This window comes from Limulus polyphemus, unplaced genomic scaffold, assembly GCF_000517525.1.
Source record: "Limulus polyphemus unplaced genomic scaffold, Limulus_polyphemus-2.1.2 Scaffold1303, whole genome shotgun sequence".
Classification (NCBI taxonomy): Eukaryota; Metazoa; Arthropoda; class Merostomata; order Xiphosura; family Limulidae; genus Limulus; species Limulus polyphemus.
In genome coordinates, this window is record NW_013666913.1 from 268,554 (window position 1) to 281,341 (window position 12,788).

The 12,788-nt window shown below is 35.0% G+C and overlaps 1 protein-coding gene across 2 annotated transcripts in view; it reads right to left on the minus strand.

Annotated features, from left to right (window-relative positions):
• LOC111086662 overlaps window positions 1-12,788 on the minus strand; it is a 44,413-nt gene that overhangs the window by 26,114 nt on the left and 5,511 nt on the right. The window contains exon 1 of one of the 2 annotated variants that reach the window (XM_022390428.1): window positions 5,457-5,533. The exons of the other annotated variant lie outside the window; for it this stretch is intronic. The gene's annotated coding sequence lies outside the window, so the exon portion shown is untranslated. Of the gene's footprint in view, window positions 1-5,456; window positions 5,534-12,788 lie in introns of those variants that run through there. 2 annotated transcript variants of the gene reach the window in all.

The window sequence follows — 12,788 nt, forward strand, 5'->3', positions numbered from 1 at the left end:
CTATTATTATATATATATATATATATATATATAAACGGCTTATAAACTATTGCTAACATTGATTATTTATAGGCGATTAAATCAAAACTGTAAAACAATAATGAATTAAATATCGCTATACCTTTATCGATCCTGGTTGTCAACTTTATCCGTTATGACGATAAGTTGACAACCAGAACAGATTTTTGTTGAAGTAAATGGCTGAGTGTGAAATGAACTAGTGTGTCGAGCCAAAGCAGCCTGAATTCCATCAATACTTTTCATTCGACCACTGAACACCAGTAGAAGTCTTTCAATCTGTCTTGCGCGGAAACGTTTTCACTGCTTGCTTATAAGTATGCGGGTATCTGGAAGAATGAGTTTGGCGCTTTCCATGGCAAGATAAAGGTATTGTTGAGCTACAGGTTAACATAAGGTGGTTAACAGAATTTTGCTTCTTTCAAACCCCGTTTAAATCTGACTGCTTCGTGCTATCACTTTTTTCTGGAAATTATATTTACAAACACTGACCAAAAACGTCAAGCATTATTATTATTATTATCATATCGAAAGCTAGTTATATTTGCTGCGTATTTATAGGTTCAATAAAAAACTAACAATTTACGTTTTTCACAGACATCGCTCTCGTTGTTAACTCTGATCCAATCACCTAGATTTTCACACACACACACACAAAACATGAACTATGCTTAACAGAGTCCTCGAATACCTAGTATTTGTTTTGATCAATTTCTGACCAAGATAAAACGATTGAATGACGGAAGAACGAACTACGAGAAACTTGTTTCCGGTACCCGAGAACGGATAACTCATAGGGGCAATATTATTTTATGGGGGAAGAATGCACTTTGGGAATTTTCCACCTTTGGCTTAGAAAAACAATACATTTAATGAAGGCAGTCTTTTCGTGCTAGTGTACCTGGCTTTCATATGTTACATGTGCTGTTCTAAGCTATGTTTTTTTATGTTATAATTTAGTTCTTTGCTAATTGGAGCTGCTAAAATGTTCATAGCTTAGATTTAAAAAGTTTACAAAAGTAGTCCTAGAATGTTCGTGAGTGTTAATAATCGAGAGACTTCACAAAATATCTAGAAACAAGGATTCATTATAAATACGAGAGTCAGTGAAGCATTGAGTCAATTTGAGTTCGTTCAGTGATTGAGAAGTTAGTTACGTATTCAGATCAGTGTTAGTTATCGCGTATATTCAGTTAGTCAATCGACTAGCCGTCAAGTTGTACAAGTATATATGGATTTGTACGTTACTCGTAGTGCCATTAGCGAGTAAATTTATGTTGAAACTGAAAACATTATTTGTTAAATAGGGCCTACAACTGTACAAAAGTGATAGTGATATGAAGCAAACGTTAAAGAAGAAATGAACTAATTAATTATCGTTACGTGGACTTCGCATTATTTTCACCAAATAATTTAAAAAACCCGCCCAACGAAAGAATTCGTTAGAACAGTATGAAACCAAACTAAATTCATGGTTCTTTACCGAGTCCATTTTCCATTTTATCGATTGTCCTATGGGTATGTGATAGAAATGAACACAGTTTTCATAATCTTATACTGTTCGAAACGTTACAAACATAAGCTAAAGATACCATTACTTAGGGTTGCTTTCGTTGTTATATAAATATATATTTGTGATTCAATGTTTTCCAAGTTTGCCGAATTAAGTTAGAGAAGATGTCCATTATTATAATTATTATTAGTTTTTGCTTGCCGAATTACTGGTCAAAAGGTAGAGAAATACACGGTATGTAATAAGCAGCTTTCACTGCAACATCCAATAAAACATTTCAAATAACCTGAATGACCCAGTCAAAAGATAATGTGATAATCTCAAGAAGCTTCTGCTTCTGGAATATTCGAAACGATACTTAAATAAACAATATCGATTTCCAATTACATGTTTCAATAAAGTGAAGGTTTGCACACCAGGGTTTCCCAAACCTTTCCGAGTTGTCGACCCCTTGATGAACTCATAAAACTGTCATTGACCCCTAAATTAATATTTTTAAAATGTATAAAATAAAACAAGTAATTATATTCAAATATATTTTTTGAATTTGTTTTTTGTTTTTTATTACTGTGTGAATGTATACACTGTGGAAGATTCGAGAAAAGAAACGAATGTCATTCGCTTGCTGTTGCTAATAGGCTTAGGGCGGTTAGTTGCATAGGCCAACCTTAGCTTAGGAGCCATTTTCGACCCCCCTATCAACCCCTAGATCTTTATTTACCCCTGTAAAATTTCATCGACCACCTTGGGAAACCCTGGTGTACACTAATTGACAAAAAAATACTACTTCTAACACATTTGACGGCTTAACATGTATATTTACCATATCTGAGTAATAGTGATTTAATAATTTTTTTTAGGAAAAACGTAAAACTAATTACTTATAACGACAAACGGCGGAAAACAACTCGCGGTGCAGTAATAGCTTTTTTTAAAAAAAAAAAAACTCGTATAAACTGAAGCCCTAAGTATTCTTAGGTCGTTAAGCGTTGCTCGAGCTCGTAAGTTGCAGCTATCGTACAGAGAAAGGTAGTACTTACTTCCGTCGCCCAAAACTAAACCTATTTCTATTTCTTACAGGAATGATAGTATAATTAGTGGATGTTCCCTTATACATCCGTCGCCCAAAACTAAATCTATTTCTATTTTTTACAGGAATGATAGTATAATTAGTGGATGTTCCCTTTACACGCAAGATTTAACGCAATATTTGTTTCTCCCCCACAACACGTCTAAGTAAGCATGTCCAAGGTGCATACAAGATTTATGTCCCTTTGCTCAGTATCTCTAATATATACATGTCCACATTATATGCGAAGGTCATGAAATGTTTGTTTCTTCGGTATTGCTAAAATAATCCCACAGGTTCTCGTGTCATGCGCTGAGAGAATAAATATCGCATTTAACGTCTGCTGATAAAACAAAAACCTAACAGGATTTTCAGTACATGCCAGTGGTACATTTTAATAGATTAGTCAGCACGATACTCAAAAGCTCCCACACCATGTAAACGCGAATCTAAACTACAAGTTCACCATAAAGAAAGTTTTACATCCAAGCCTCACGTTCATCAGGAAGAAACCATTAGAACTGGTCGCTCACCCCGACATCCTCGTCTTTGTGTGTCAGGCGACAATGTCCTGGTTGAATGCGACTGTCAGATCACTGCGTGTTTAAACCTGATAGTCAGTAATTACACATCCGTCCTATGCAGCCGTTTCCGTTAGGATGCAATTCTATGTATAGTATTGTCACAATCGTTCAACCGTGGATGCCATATTTACTGTGAACTCGACTAGTTAGCTGGGAGAAAAGGAAAAAATATATAATAAAAATTCTTCAGAGAAATGTTTACGGTTCCATGAAAAACTATCAGTTTAGCGAAGAAAATGCAAAGAGACAACAATGAAATAGTAATATTATTATAACGTAGTATTTAACTTTAAATGTTTTAAGTGAAACTACCTTGCTAGCTAGAAAAGGTCCACAAGTCTTCTTTCACTCGTCGGCTTTTTCAGTTTAGATGTGATTTTACAAATTTTCATTATATTCGAAACTCAACACTAATTTTAACTTCCAATATAATAATGATAGAACTGAAAGCAAAAGAAGTCCTTGTTAACAGAATGTTATAAAAATGTAACATAACTTCACATAACAATTAGTCTATTGAGGCGACATTTTGATGAATGAGCGCTGATAATGTTGTCTCGGTGTTTTCCAACCTGTGTTACGAGAAACTTTGATAAACATTTAAAATAAAATAAATCCTACGCCTCATGGTTAGAAGGCAGTCTCGGTGAGTTACCAACATATTCCAATATAGCCGGCACTCAAATTTCGCATGCTGTTGTTTGTTTTGATTTTCGCGCAAAGCTATACGGAGGCTATCTGCCCCAGCCGTCCCTAATTTAGCAGTGAAAGCCTAGAAGGAAGGCAGCTAGTCATCATCACCCATCGCCAACTGTTGGGCTAATCTTTTACCAACGAATAGTGGGATTGGCCAACTCATTATAACGCCCCCACGGCTGAAAGAGCGAGCATGTTTGGTGGGACGGGGATTCAAACCTGCGACCCGCAGATTGCGAGTCGAACTACCTAACCACCTGGCCATGCCATGCCAACACGTGCTATTTTTACTAAACTAACTACGCGTGGCAGGGGTACGCCCCTGGGTCGAAGGTCCAACAAGGGATACGTGGCATAGAAAGGTTGAGAACACTTGGTTATCTGCTATATTTTAATACGACCATCTGCAGTTCCTTTCAAAGATTTTGGTTTATGGCACATAAGTTGTGATTTATTTTCGGAACAAAAAAACATTGTAAACAAGTGTTAAAAAGACTCACTGTCCGTCAAAATGGAATGCTAGAATTAATTCGTAAAATAATGCTTTCTGATGAGACTGAAATTTAAAAATAAAAGAAGTTTGTGTGTCACAAACAGAAATTGTTGAAAATTCAGCTGTCCATAACTTTGAACTAATAGATTAGAGGAAAGGCGGCTACTCAACAGTAGGACCCATCACCAACTCTTGGGCTACTCTATTTGAATAATGAGATTTGAACGTCATTCTCAAAACGCACCACGGCAACGAGGCACGAACCATTTACTCTCCGATTCACAGTCGGGCACACTAACCATTAGATCACGCCCGGTTTCCAGACTTCTCGTGAACGAATATTTACAAGACCCACATCGGGAACACTAATTTATATTTTTACCACAGCAAAATCTAATATTATTAATGATGTAGTTATGAGGACTCAAGTTATTTTGCACAGTGAGTAAGTGACTTGTCATCATACGGCTACATTCATAGTAAAAAAAGCTTTTAACACCTTTGATGCTTTTTACGGGCAGTTTCGGTTTGTGTTTTACTCGCTTTTTAGTGCACGCTCCTGAAGAAGCTGTAAAACGAAACGTTGAGTGTCTAATTAAATAAAAACAAGATTTTGGTGTTATAAGGTCGTTTACTTGTAGCATTAAACGTTTGAAGTTTTGAATTGTCAACACTGCTAGTGCTATTTAAAGGTTTAAAACAGTTCTTTAGTTGATCTAGAGGAAAACTTAGTTTATTTGAAGATATGGAAAACAAACATTGTCAATGGTTTTTCAATCTTGAAAAATATTCTCCGTCATTTATTTACCTTATATTTTATTTTATGTAATTAGAATATTTTTTCAGAAGTGTTAAAATTCTATAATTAGTCATTATATATAAATATAATTAATAGTTGTTTTACAATGTTAATTCAATGACGAAACATCCCTGCTGGAACTTGTAGTATGATCACAATATCGCTATAATATCACAGTGTCTATAATTTTGACTCTGTATCTTCAGTTCATATGACATCTTACTGAACACTTTTGTTTAAAATTATAGCAACAAAAATGTATAAAAAAAAGTAAGCCTACTTACCGGAACTACAAGAATAAATAAATGTTGGCAACTATACCACGAAAAGAAACATTTCACATCCTTGCCTAAAACGGAAACAACACACTCACAGATAAATGGTTTAGTCCTAGCTCAGATGCTTATGACAAAGTCATGATAGAACAGCTGTCTGAACTCGCTCGTTGCGCACCCTTGCGATTGGTTACACCCATTTGTTAATAACTATAAAACAGCCCTCCACATATCTACCCTCATAATTACTTTATGTCTGTAGTCTATTTGCAGACGGGATTGAATGGAATGTTTTGTTTCGATCGTAATTTGCTTTCAAAACTTATTATTCCAGGAAGTTCTAGTTAATGACAATGGATCACTCCCCTCCCCCTTATAAGAGTCCGGGTCTAACGTTAATCTGAAAGAATGATGCGTGAATTTATGGTAAAAAAAAAAACAAAATTGAAGCTAAAAAAATCAATAATTTGGTAACAGATTTGTATTATTTATTACAAATAAAATAAAACTTTAATGGATTTGTCAGGGTTATCTTATGTTAAATCATTTTGAATACGGTATCTGACAGGAAATTTATTTTTTGTTCAAACGAATTACATATTTCATAAAACTGTTTATCGTAAGAAAATGCTGTACTTTATAAGTGACTGTCCGACTTCTATAAAGATTTTTTGTTTGTTTGTTATTAAACACAAAGCTACACAATGGGTTATCTGTGCTGTGCTCACAACGGGTATTAAAACTCGGTTTTTAGCGTTATAAGCCTCCAGAGTTATCGCTGAGCCACTAGGAAACTTTTTTTTAGAAAGAATATTTCAATTCTTAAAATTATAGTTAAAGTACTTCAAAAAAACATACCTAAAATTTGTTAATCTATAAGTGCAAGTGTTTTGAAATATTTGCTTGAAAGAAGAACGCAGAAAATAACTGCAACGTTTCTTAGAAATGGAAATGAACAAATGGCACGTACACGTAAGCGAAGTTCATAGTCCTGGTAACATTTGTTACAGCGTGAGATGGTACACATGGTACGTGTAAAGCAACAGGTGGTGAAACATCCACAAAAAAAAAGCGTGTAAGCTTGTCTTAAAACTGAGAGAAGTCCTCGCGGTTCATGCAGGTGTTACGTTCACAATCTGTGCGATGAGAACATTTTAGTGTATGAATATTGCTTGATAGTTTATTCACTGTTAAAGAAAACCAATAACTAAAAATGTTTCAAAAGGAAACCGAAGAACAGTGATAGCATCTATCGTTACTTCTGCTGTTACAAGGCCTACGACTTTCAAAGGGATAGGGTTATGGTGTGCTACACACAAGCTTGTATACAATTCTGTGACACTTGGGGACACTGGTATCGTGCTATTTTTTTGGTTGCTTGGAGTTAAGTTCAAAGATACACAATGGGGTGTCTGTGCTGTGTCCACCGCGAGTATCGAAACCAAGGTTTAGCGTTATAAACCCTTAAACTCACCATTTGGGTATACAAGATCGTTTCTTTTTTCTTTGTGACTTTAATTCTCTGAAATGGTTTGGGGTCGGCCGGTATTTTTTTTTTTTTTTTTAATATTACAACCTAAATTCGAACTAATTGGGATGGGTCGATATTTTGTAAACCGAGAATTTTTACATTTGGGTTGCTGGACCAGTTGGCAACCATATAGGACGAGTATATTCGGCGACGGGGATTCGTACTCGCGACCCTCAGATAGTAAGTGGAGTACCCTAACCACCAGGTACCAAAATATAGAGTTAGCAGCTGATTATTCAATCTTCGCGACCATAAAAAAATAATCCTAGTTTCTGAAATAACATAGTAAACGATTTGTTACGGAAATAAACAACATTTACATTAGCCTTGTTATAATTTCTAACGAAGCTATACGTGATCGTGAAAGCCAGTCATCGATAGTCTTTCTATGCACGAATGAACAAGATTGTTTGTCTTGAGAGTTTACACGAAGTTACATAATTGGTATCAAGAACAGATCGGGGATTAATTTTGATTCAGCCACCTTACTAGTTTAGCCGGAAATTAGTTATTTTACATATTAGTCACTGCAAATTAGCAAGATAGAAATTCGAAACATGTGGTCGGTAAGTGAAGTCAACAGATCTGGGACAAATTAACAAGACTTAACATGTTCAAATAAGAATTATATTTTTTATTGTGATTAATTTAGGCGTCAGGGCAAAGATCCAAGTTCATACTATCAGTAGTATCAGTTTAAAACTGCTATTGAAGAAGTGGATGTTCTCATTTCAACCACGAATATTAATTTTGTGGAAGATAGTGAAATAAGTAGATGTAAGCTTAGATACAATGATAACTATAAATAAGAACCCTCATGCGAAAGTAGAGTATATAATAGTATGTCAACCATACTATATACCTGCTAAACTCAGTGCCGACGAGGCTTTTCGACCAATAACAGGACTATTCAGGCCGGTTGCAGTACGACAAATACAGCAGTGGTTTTAGAAGTCATTTATAACAAGTAATAATAATAATAACTTTAAGCTTTAACTTTAATAATAATAACCATAAGCTTGTAAGATTGACTCAGTACTTACTGGCTACTATGTAGGGATTTTTGTATGGTTTTGTGTATTCAACCCTACCCTGTTTCTGTACTTTTTGGCATTGCCATCCCTACATCATACTTAATTTTTGCATATTTTTATTAGTTGTTTCCCCCTTTTTTAAAAACAATTTCATTGAAGTAGGTTGATAAGTGAACATAAATTTTATTTTTATAATTCAATGGTAATATATATTGTTAATATCATATCAATTTCTCTAATTGTGGATTACACTGGGGATAAGTGAAGCTGAAATGATTCCTCCAGGACGGTACAAGTACCCCGGGGTGCTGGAACAACGTTAAGGGGATATTTACAGAACCCACGCCTCCCAACTTAATGCCTAACTTGCTGCATGTACATACAATTGACTCCACCACATGCTAGGATCATTTTGATTAATAAAAAGGGCATCATACATCTCCCAGGCCATGAAGTATGATACAACATATACACACACAGCTACCACGCTCGGTCCCACTGTAAATTTGAAAAAAATAGATTGCTATATAATGTATTGTTTTGATAATTAAAGAACTGGTGTTTTTAAACTCAGACATCAATATCATGTACACAGATCTGTCAGTTGCATAAATATTTTATCTCCTTAATATCTTGAATATAAATTCAGATTATTATTTATTTATTTATCTTTACTGAAATTGTTTTGGCAGATATCATGTTTGTGCAATATAGTCACAAACGGTCGTTATATAATAACAATTTGTACTGCCATCTAGCGATCAGAAATGAAGCTGTTATTTATGTAACATGTAAATAATACATGCATATATAAACTGAACTCTCTGCTAAGTAGTAGTTTTCCTATTTATTATTTCCCCACAAAAATACATGTTGTAAAAGAACAGAATAATATTACAGTTAAACAAGCTGGGAAACATTCGATAACGAGAAATTGGTGCTCAAATAAGGCTATTGCCCAACTTTATCAGTTATTTGTAAGCATCATAGAGCAACAGATTGAACACGGCGGTAATTTTGTTCTCGGCCCATCCCTACATACCGTGCTTAGTGATAGCTTGTTCCCAAGTGCTCTTAAAATGATTTTCTGTCGTACTAAAGCCACTGCAAAAACTTTAAAACACTCGATAATAGCAATTAGAGCTCAACTAAGGCTATAACTCAACTTTAGCCGTTATATGTAAACATCATAGAGTAATAGATTGAATGCAGCAGTCATGTTTTTCTTGGCTCATCCCTACATACTAAGCATTACTGTGCTTAGGTCACTAAGCAAACTGCTTGAAAACAACTGTTATGGTGTGAACTAGATGTGTTTGTGTCTTTGACATTTTAGTGATGCAAAAATGCGAACACGATTTTCTGATAATATAAAATTTCTCCGATAAGTTCGACAATAATATTTTCTTTTTTAAAGTTTAGTTGCGTTCTAGTAACTATTGTCTTCCGCTTAGCCCTTGTTTTCACATGCATAACTTCCAAGTTCTAGCGAACTTCATGTTTTCGTTTATTTAATCTCCTCCTCTCACCACTGGTTTTCTATTTTAAAAGTTCTCGAGTGGTGTTTACAGATTATTTCCAATCTTATTGTGATTACTTAAATAATGTTTCATTATTTTCTATATCTCTGTGGGTCAGGGGTAAGTTTACGGACTTATAACGCTAAAATCCTGGTTTCAGTCCCTGCGGGTGTACAGAACGGAGATTAGCCTATTATGTAGTTGTGTGCTTAAAACAACAACAACAATCTTAGCTTCCGAAGCAACTTTGTCTTGTTCGCTGGTTTCGGCTTCTTCGGTCAGTCCAGACTTTCCATCCAAATTTCTCGATTCATTTCTCGTTTAATTTAACTCAATCCTGGTTTTATCACGTTTATCTTCTCAAGTAGAAACTATATATATAAAGTCCATCGGCCAGTCACGATTTTTAATAAATTCAAGCAAATAATCTGGGTGTTCCCCATAAAGCTTTCACCCAGTAATCCTTTAAAACTTGATTTGAACTGAGTTTTTAATTATTTTAAATTAATTTTTACTAAGTACTACTTTAAATTATAGTTACCAATTTTTACATCTTATTTTAATAATTTTAGTTTCCACAAGTAACCCGAATTGTATATTATTAAATAAAAACAAAGAAAACTTCCTTTATTTTATTGCGTACTAATAAGATCCAGTTACTGCACAGAAGTTTTGCGAACTCTTCCAATCGACGTTAATATGATGTCTCGAAGGTAAATCATTACGCTTGACTGCATAAGGAATTGTATATTATTAAGCCTATAACCTCACAGCACCGCCATGTCCCTAATTCATACAGTCATTAGTAAAGTCAGCCCCCATAGAGTTAATCATTTTATTTATAAGAGTTGGTTTAACATAAGAAGCTAGTTATAAGAATGAAGTTCATAAACCTAAAAATTAGAATGTATGTTGTTGGTTTTTTCCACTAAGTGCCAGGACCTGGCGTCGAGAAGTTTATATCTGGCAGAGACTTTATCCTATGATAACAACTGTTTTGTTTAGAAGTTGAGTCAAACACTACACAATGGAACCGATAACGTTGGCAAAGTCAAATAAATAAATGCAGCTACAACATAGTAAGACGCGATTTTACCAAGAAATGATTAATATCTCAGCATTGTAAACAAGTAACCATTAGAGAGTGTCTTTTTAAGATACTACACGAGACAAAAAAGATGGTGGGGATTCCAATGAAAGTTATACAGAGTTCCATAGCGAAACACGCATAAAACAGAAAGTATTTTCTCAAACATATATTTAACATCATTATAAGTGGTAATCGACTTCTGACCAATATATTGATTTTACTAGAAGAAAAATACAGTGCATCAGTACGTTAGATGGTGATGAAAATTCCCACTATGCCTCTATTACGACGGGAGTTAAACCTCCCGTTCATTTTTTTGATTCCTTACAATGTTGAATCATAACTAGAAGGAACACGGTCAACTTCACCAAAGGCCCGGCATGGCCAGGTGGATAAGGCGCTCGACTCGCAATCTGAGGGTCGTGGGTTCGAATCCCCGTCCCACCAATCATGCTCGCCCTTTCAGCCGTGGGGGCGTTATATAGTGACGGTCAATCCCACTATTCGTTGGTAAAAGAGTAGCCCAGGAGTTGGCGGTGGGTGGTGATGACTAGCTGCCTTCCCTCTAGTCTTGCACTGTTAAATTAGGGACGGCTAGCGCAGATAGCCTTCGTGTAGCTTTGCGCGAAATTCAAAAACAAACAAACAAACATTAAGTACAAAATATCACAAAGTACCCTGTGGGGGGTACTTACAAACTAATCTTGAGTTTGCAGTTTTATTTTTATTGTAATTTCTGACATACCACCAGTAACATATATCCTACATTAAATATAATAAAACCATCTAGCACCAAATAATGTTAGCAATCCATCTTTAGTAAACCGGATCATAGATTAGTTTCAGTACAACTTTTGTAAACAGAACCATAGTTTACACGTATCAGTATTCTCGAAACAAGCAGCATACGTGAAAGATGCCACACTTAGTCATATGTGGTAAGCGAGAACACGTGCATCGCATGATTTTCCTAAAAAAAAACCTCTCTTCCCCCAATTGCTTTAAATATAAACTAGGTAAAGCTGGTAGACGAAGATTCTGTCTCACACTTGAAGTGTTAAAGAACTAAACAAAACTAACCAACAGATTAAGTTTACAGATGGTTCTACGCCAACTAATTAACAATTTACTTCGAAATTGTTCAGAAATCCATTGATTATAAATAAAAGACTGAAAACTTTCAGAGAAACATGACGTTTCTTACTCCGAGATATCTAACAGTAGATGTCAATTCGGCGAACTTAACACTTCATGCTCAAATCACTAATTCTGTTTGTTACTCGAAGCAAGACTACTCTTTTAAAATCAAACTTCTGTATCGTCTGTCTAGCTAGCCTGAATGAGGACACGTGACGCAAGCACCTGTAAACGCCTGGAGCAGTGGCTGCTGTAATGAATCACATACAATCACTAGTGTACGAAACTTACCGAACAGAATTAATAACTCGAATGTGAATTTTATTCCCTTAAAAAAAGAAAAGAAGTATAAGCAAGTATAAACTTTAAATAATCGTTTACACTTCAGTGAACTGTGGCTAATATCACGAAATGTATTCATATATTTCTATGACGATTGAAGGTCACATTAAGTGCGTTAGACTATAAAGATACTAATCAAAAGATATTTTAAACTTTGGCGTGTTTTGAACTTTTTTTTTGTTCGTCCAAGCTTAAAATTAATTAAAGTTTGTATACGAAATAAAGTAAATTAAAAAAAAAAATGTGTACAAGTTTATCGTGTTTGTTATACATTCCCGTTGAATAATTATGGCTTTCATCGAAAAACGTAAAAACAAAATAGATTACTAATGTAAAATTACTAAAGTTCATTATTTTTACGCTACAGGAAGTCTGCAGCTGATAGAATAATTGTGTTTGTTTTATGCTAATATACCCCAGGACACATGACAAATTCCGGCTCTCGATTTTAATAGATTTGAACAAGAAAGGAACATTTGTAACAAAATGTCGCCCCCTCCCCAAGTAGTTAATTTGGTGTTAATTTGTTTTCCCCCAGTGACACAGCGGCATGTCTGCGGACTTACAACGCTAGAAACCGGGTTTCGATACCCGTGGGTGGTAGAGCACAGGTAGCCCACTGTGTTGCTTTGTGTTTAACTTCAAACAAACAAACGAAAAGTAAAAAAAAAAAAGAAAGAAAATTAA